Below are 6,647 nucleotides of genomic sequence, written 5' to 3'. Positions count from 1 at the left end.
TAAAGGGGAGGAGAGGTTAAAGAAGGATTTCTAAGCCTTGAGACAATTGAGAGATGAATTGTGTATATGTGCCATTCAGAGGGTGAATGGGCAAGAAACTCAGTGCATCTAACTGCCCCTATGCGGTTGACCTCGGACAGTGACGTTTATATCTCACTCTAAAAGACTGAGCAGCTGTTCTGTTCCTCTTGAAAGATAATAAAATATCTACTGCTGCACTGTACAGGCGCTGTACACCCCGGTCATCATTACCAACGCTCCAATCTCTCCTGTCATCTGTCACTGGAAGGTCTATTCTCCTGACTGTCAGGCCTGCCCCCTCTGACACTCCATCAATCTACTGAGAACTCTACACTGCCTTTTAAGGAAATTTTTTTTTTTTTAAATACTAAAACTACAACACATTGGTGTTCAAATGTTTCTTATATAGTGAAGATACACAAGTAACTGCCAAAATAAAGGAAACAGTGGCTTAATAGGGCATTGGCTGCCAGAACAGCTTCAATGCACCTTTGCATAAATTCTAGAAGTGTCTGGTACTCTATTGGAGGGATGCGACACCGTCCTTCCACGAGAAATTCCATCATTTGATGTTTTGTTGATGGTGGTGGAAAACGCAGTCTCAGGCGCCGCTCCAGAATCTCCCATAAGTGTTCAATTGAGTTGAGATCTGGTGAGTGAGACACACACACACACACACACACACACACACACACACACACACACACACACACACACACACACACACACACACACACACACACACACACACACACACACACACCTTTTGAACCCCCTATGCTCCTTTGAGACCCCTCTTTCAAATTTACTGAGCTATCTTCTTCGCGTCATGGTAGCCACAATAATAGGCAACTGGGCATGTTATACAAAACCCTAAGAATAATGGGATGTTTTAATTGCTTAATTCACTCTGGGACCACACCTGTGTGGAAGCACTTGCTTTCAATATACTTTGTATCCTTCATTTACTCAAGTGTTTCCTTTATTTTGGCAGTTACCTGCATATAGATAGATATACAGAGTGCATTAAACATTAGGAACACCTTCCTAATATTGAGTTGCACCCCCTTTTACCCTCAGAACAGCCTCAATTCGCCAGAGCATAGACTCTACAAGCCCATGTTGACTCCAATGCTTCGCACAGTTGTATCAAGTTGGATGTCCTTTGGGTGGTAGACCATTGTTGATACACACGGGAAACTGTTGAGCGTGAAAAACCCAGTAGCACTGCAGTTCTTGACACACTCAAACCGGTGCACCTGGCACCTACTACCATACCCTGTTCAAAGGCACTTACAGTTGAAGTCGGAAGTTTACATACACTTAGGTTGGAGTCATTAAAACTAGTTTTTCAACCACTCCACAAATTTCTTGTTAACAAACTATAGTTTTGGCAAGTCGGTTAGGACATCTACTTTGTGAATGACAAGTCATTTTTCCAACAATTGTTTACAGACAAATTATTTCACTTATAATTCACTGTATCACAATTTCAGTGGGTCAGAAGGAAACACATTCTGTATCCTAGAGATGAACGTACTTCGGTGCGAAAAGTGCAAATCAATTCCAGAACAACAGCAAAGGACCGTGTGAAGATGCTGGAGGAAACAGGTACATAAGTATCTATATCCACAGTAAAACGAGTCCTATATCGACATAACCTGAAAGGCCGCTCAGCAAGGAAGATGCCACTGCTCCAAAACCGCCATAAAAAAGCCAGACTACGGTTTGCAACTTCACAAAATAGATGGCATCATGAAGGAGGAAAATTATGTGGATATATTGAAGCAACATCTCAAGACATCAGTCCGGAAGTTAAAGCTTGGTCGCAAATGGGTCTTCCAAATGGACAATGACCCCAAGCATACTTCCAAAGTTGTGGCAAATTGGTTTAAGGACAACAAAGTCAAGGTATTGGAGTGGCCATCACAAAGCCCTGACCTCAATCCTATAGAAAATGTGTGGGCAGAACTGAAAAAGCGTGTGCGAGCAAGGAGGTCTACAAACCTGACATAGTTACACCAGCTCTGTTAGGAGGAATGGGCCAAGATTGACCCAATTTATTGTGGGAAGCTTGAGGAAGGCTACCCAAAATGTTTGACCCAAGTTAAACAATTTAAAGGCAATGCTACCAAATACTAATTGAGTGTATGTAAACTTCTGACCCACTGGGAATGTGATGAAAGAAACAAAAGCTGAAATAAATCTCTCTATTATTCTGACATTTCACATTCTTAAAATAAAGTGGTGATCTTAACTGACTTCAACTGTAAATATTTTGGCTTGCCCATTCAGGCTTAAAAATCCTTCTTCATCCTTTAACTCATCAACACTGATTGAAGTGGATTTAAGTGACATCAATAAGGGATCATAGCTTTCACCTGGAATCACCTGGTCAGTCTACGTCATGGAAAGAGCAGGTGTTCCTAATGCTTTGTATATATCCTAAAATATTGATACTGAGCGCACAGATGCCGCTTCAGATTGTTTCGATTAGAATGTTAAAATTGACTGACTGAATGCCATCACACCATCTTGTCCTATCATGAGTTTTAGTGGACAGCTGTGGGAGTACAAGTCGCCCATTAACAATTAATTCACATGTAACATACATTAGTAGTGTTTATAATTGTAATGTGTGTCTGCTATGCAATTTACCCATATATTATGGCTTTTTATTTTTCTGGAGAACAGTAGCACAGAATCCAGAGCAAGATGTAATCTTGCGCATCTCATGCCACACAGATGTGGTGGTACCATCCTTGCCCAGGGGAGGGCTGGCACTACTGTACGCTCAAACCTTTCACCGCGGGGATGGCATTTTCACAGGTTCTCGTTCGGGGGTGGCACCCAGGCCAATGGGCAAAGTAATGAGTCACAGAGGACCCGCAGATACACCACGATGCCATATTAGTGAGCGGTAGGGAGAGAGAGGGAGTAAGGGAGGCGCAGAGGAGAGAGAGAGGGGGGATGGGGAGAGGATAAGGAGCATAGGAGGGTAATAGCGGACATAGCTGAAGGTGTGGAGAGGGACAGAGAGGGGGGTGAGGAAGGGGTTAGGATAGGAAGAGAGGAAGCTAGTCCTCTGTAGTCGTAAGAGCAAGAAGAGAAATGTATCAGATGAGAAAATGAAAGAACAAGACGAATTATAGAAAGATGGGAAGAGTAATAAGCATGCTCAGAGAGGGAGAAAAGAGAGAAATAAAAGATGGCAATATTATCTTGGCGTGCCCTTCAGCAAAGAAAGCTATCATATTATTTCCACCTGCTTTTGATAGCATTTCTTTTTTACCCATATCTTTTAACCACAGTAATGACACTGATTCACAAAGAGAGAATATCAAAAGGCTCAGGAATCATTTGTAGGGGGAATAAGCTTGAAGATGCACTTAGGCAGAGAAAACATTAGGGCTGGTTGACTGCAGCAGGAACTCTATCCGATGCCTCATTGACTAAAAGAAATGAGGTAGGAGCTTGGTTCCTCTGACTTTATACCAATGGAGCTCACCCTTTACACAGGTCACATGTAATCTCAGACACCACCCGTCCCAGTTAATCTAAAAAATAATACAGAACGAATTCATTATGGGCACATGCCTGGAACATCCAATCTGAAATTGATATCGTAAAGCTCTGAATGGGTCTGTCCGTACGCATGTGATGTTATCTAATAATGGGCTATCTACAATGGGAGTTGGGAGAAAACTGAAAACATTTGCAGGGGTTGGAGAATAAAATGGGGTATCAGTGTCTTATACTCACTGGACGGTTTCCAAGACACAGATAAAAATAAAATCAGTCTCCATTGAAAATGTGTCTTAGTCCCGGATTGGACTTAATCTGTGTCTGGGAAACAGGCCTACTGTGTCTGTTTTGGGGGCACTGAGAACTCCAGAGAGTCAGTGAGGAAGGGGAGAAATGTCTATGAAATGTGTTAATGCCATCCATAACTGAATGAGTTGGAATGGGTCCCCTTTCTTAAATTGGTATGTGTGTGTGTGTTCTCCAGAAGTAGTATGTGCCTAATCTCCCATGCAACACATTTTCAATCTTGCCATCACATACAAGCTCCCTGATTGACAAACACACAGTCGCACGCAGCCAGTGTTACCCCTTAGATTAGATACAAATGTAAGACCGTTATCACATTTGAGAGTTACAGTAATAAAGGCTAGTTATAACCTTTTATTCTCTCAAGGTGGGTTTCGATCTCTTCCTTTTCTACCTTTTCTAAAAGGCATCCTCTGAGACGAAAAACACCTGTCAAGCCACGTCCAAATCATAGGTCGAAATAGGAAGAAAAATTATTAAGAATTTCAGTTGTGCATTTCTCTAGAGATAACTAGCCGAGGAGACTAATGAGCAGTACAATGACAACACGGGCAGCCCAACGTCACCTTGGAGGATCATTTTTCTCTCTCCATTTGATACCGTTTTCTTTGATCAAAGATGAGGGGAATGAAAGACAGCATCTCCTCAAAGATGCAAAACGCAGTGATTCCCTACATTAAACACTGTTGATGTATCTGTCGTGTGTGTGTGTCTTCAGAACGAGGGCAACTCTTCCAGTACCTCTTCCCACTCAGTCTGCTTCGGTTCACGCTGATGGTTTATTTCGAGCTCGCTTAATTGACTCTCGTGTGACAAGGGCTGGAAAGAGAGCCGAGACCCTCTTGACTGTTCAACACTGGATATATTTAATTAGCCAATTCACTCTCTGCTTTGCCACCTCAGTGAGCACAATATGCCTTTCTATTTTTTAAAGTAATTGTCAGTTGCCGCATCAGCACATGGCAGATCCAGGGAGGCAAACAGGGGTATCTACATCTCCCGGGGAGCTTGTAAAAATAACATAAGACACCTTACTTTGGCAGAGACAATGCTGAATCGTCTCTCATTGTCTGCTATATAACCTATGCAGATAGCTCGTCTTAATCACAAGACACTGGAGAGGGGTAGGCCTGAATAGCTCCAAAACAGACAGCAAAATAATATCCAGGAATAGAGCTTAGTGCTCAATACATTTGTTCTTTCTGTTGGATCCGTGTTGAGAAGCTTAGTCCCCCCCCGTTATACAGTACTGTTATAGTCTACCTTTGATCTTACTATAGACAGATACAAGCTGGTCTAACTCTGCATCTGCATCAGCTAGGGTAGACCCTGTTAGTTTCTTGCAGTTGTACAGCTACCAACAATGACCACCTTATACTGTACCCGTGTTGGGATTCACTATAGTTGTGTCCTTATATTGGTTAACAAAACCATGAGACAAGATGGGTCTGAAAAGCCCCGAAATAGAGAGCCAAAAAATAAATACAAATCAGTACATTTGGTTAACTTCGTTTTTCATGAAGCTTACCTCCTGGTATTCAAACCATGACCTTTTAGCTGGCTAACTATAGACATTAAGCGATGCTGAATATAACTCTTTCCCTTATTCTTAATGGTGCAGACCGTGTTCCACTTCATTGCTTTTCGGTTTACAGTTGCTACCAACAATGACCTCCTTACAGCCCCATGGGGATGCACAATATGTGTGTCCTATTATCGGCTATGCCCTGTTTATAGACCCACTGTAAGAGAACATTCAAATCCTCAAAATGAAACTGAATCACACGGGCTTTCCTGGAGTCTAATGGAGCTACGGAAGATTATTCCGCATAATGTATAATCATTCTGCATCGACGGTATGTCGTCATGTACTTGTGAAGCTGGCTGAGATTCTAGTGCACATTAATCTAAGGAGGTATTTGTAATTAAAGCGTCGCTAGCTGACATTCAGAAAACTCTGGAGCGTTCGATCTCATATGCAACCACAATTACTAGCTCTCTGGTAAAAAAAAGAAAAGAAAAAAGTAATTATAGCAGAGTTATTATAATGACGCTGTCAGCTGGGTTCCCTCTCACACAGCAGCAGGTAGTGTGGCGAGGAAAAGTGGTTGTAGAGGTAAAATGAAAGCCTGTCCAAAAAGATACCACCTGTCAGAGGTTACATACAGTGCCCTTTGTAATTATTGGGACAGTGAAGCATTTTTTCCTCTTTTGGCTCTATACTTCAACAGTTTGGATTTAAAATCAAACAATGACTGAGGTTAAAGTGCAGACTGCCAGCTTTAATTTGAGGGTATTTTCATCCATATCGGGTGAACCGATTTTTTGTTGTTGTACATAGTTCCCCCATTTTAGGGGAGTAAAAGCATTGGGACAAATTCACTTGTGTATTAAAGTAGTAAAAAGTTAAGTACTTGGTCCCATATCCATAGCATGCATTGACTACATCAAGCTTGTGACTACAATTTTTTGGATGCATTTGCAGTTTGTTTTGGTTGTGTTTCAAATGATTTTGTGCCCAACAGAAATGCATGGTAAATAATGTAGTGTCATTTTGGAGTCACTTTTATTGTAAAAAAAAAAGAGTAGACGGATTATCCTGAAGGAATCGTGAACAACGATGAGTGAGAAAGTTAGACGCACAAATATCATACCTACCCCCAAGCCATTTTTTGGGGGGTATGATATTTGTGCGTCTGTAACTTTGTCACTCATCATTATTCGCGATTCATTCAGGATTATCCATAATCATGGTAGCATCCACATTCATGCAGAAGTGTTTCGAAACATATTCT

This window comes from Salvelinus namaycush, chromosome 37 (assembly GCF_016432855.1).
Source record: "Salvelinus namaycush isolate Seneca chromosome 37, SaNama_1.0, whole genome shotgun sequence".
In the NCBI taxonomy this organism is placed as follows: Eukaryota; Metazoa; Chordata; class Actinopteri; order Salmoniformes; family Salmonidae; genus Salvelinus; species Salvelinus namaycush.
This window is presented reverse-complemented; position numbering follows the sequence as displayed.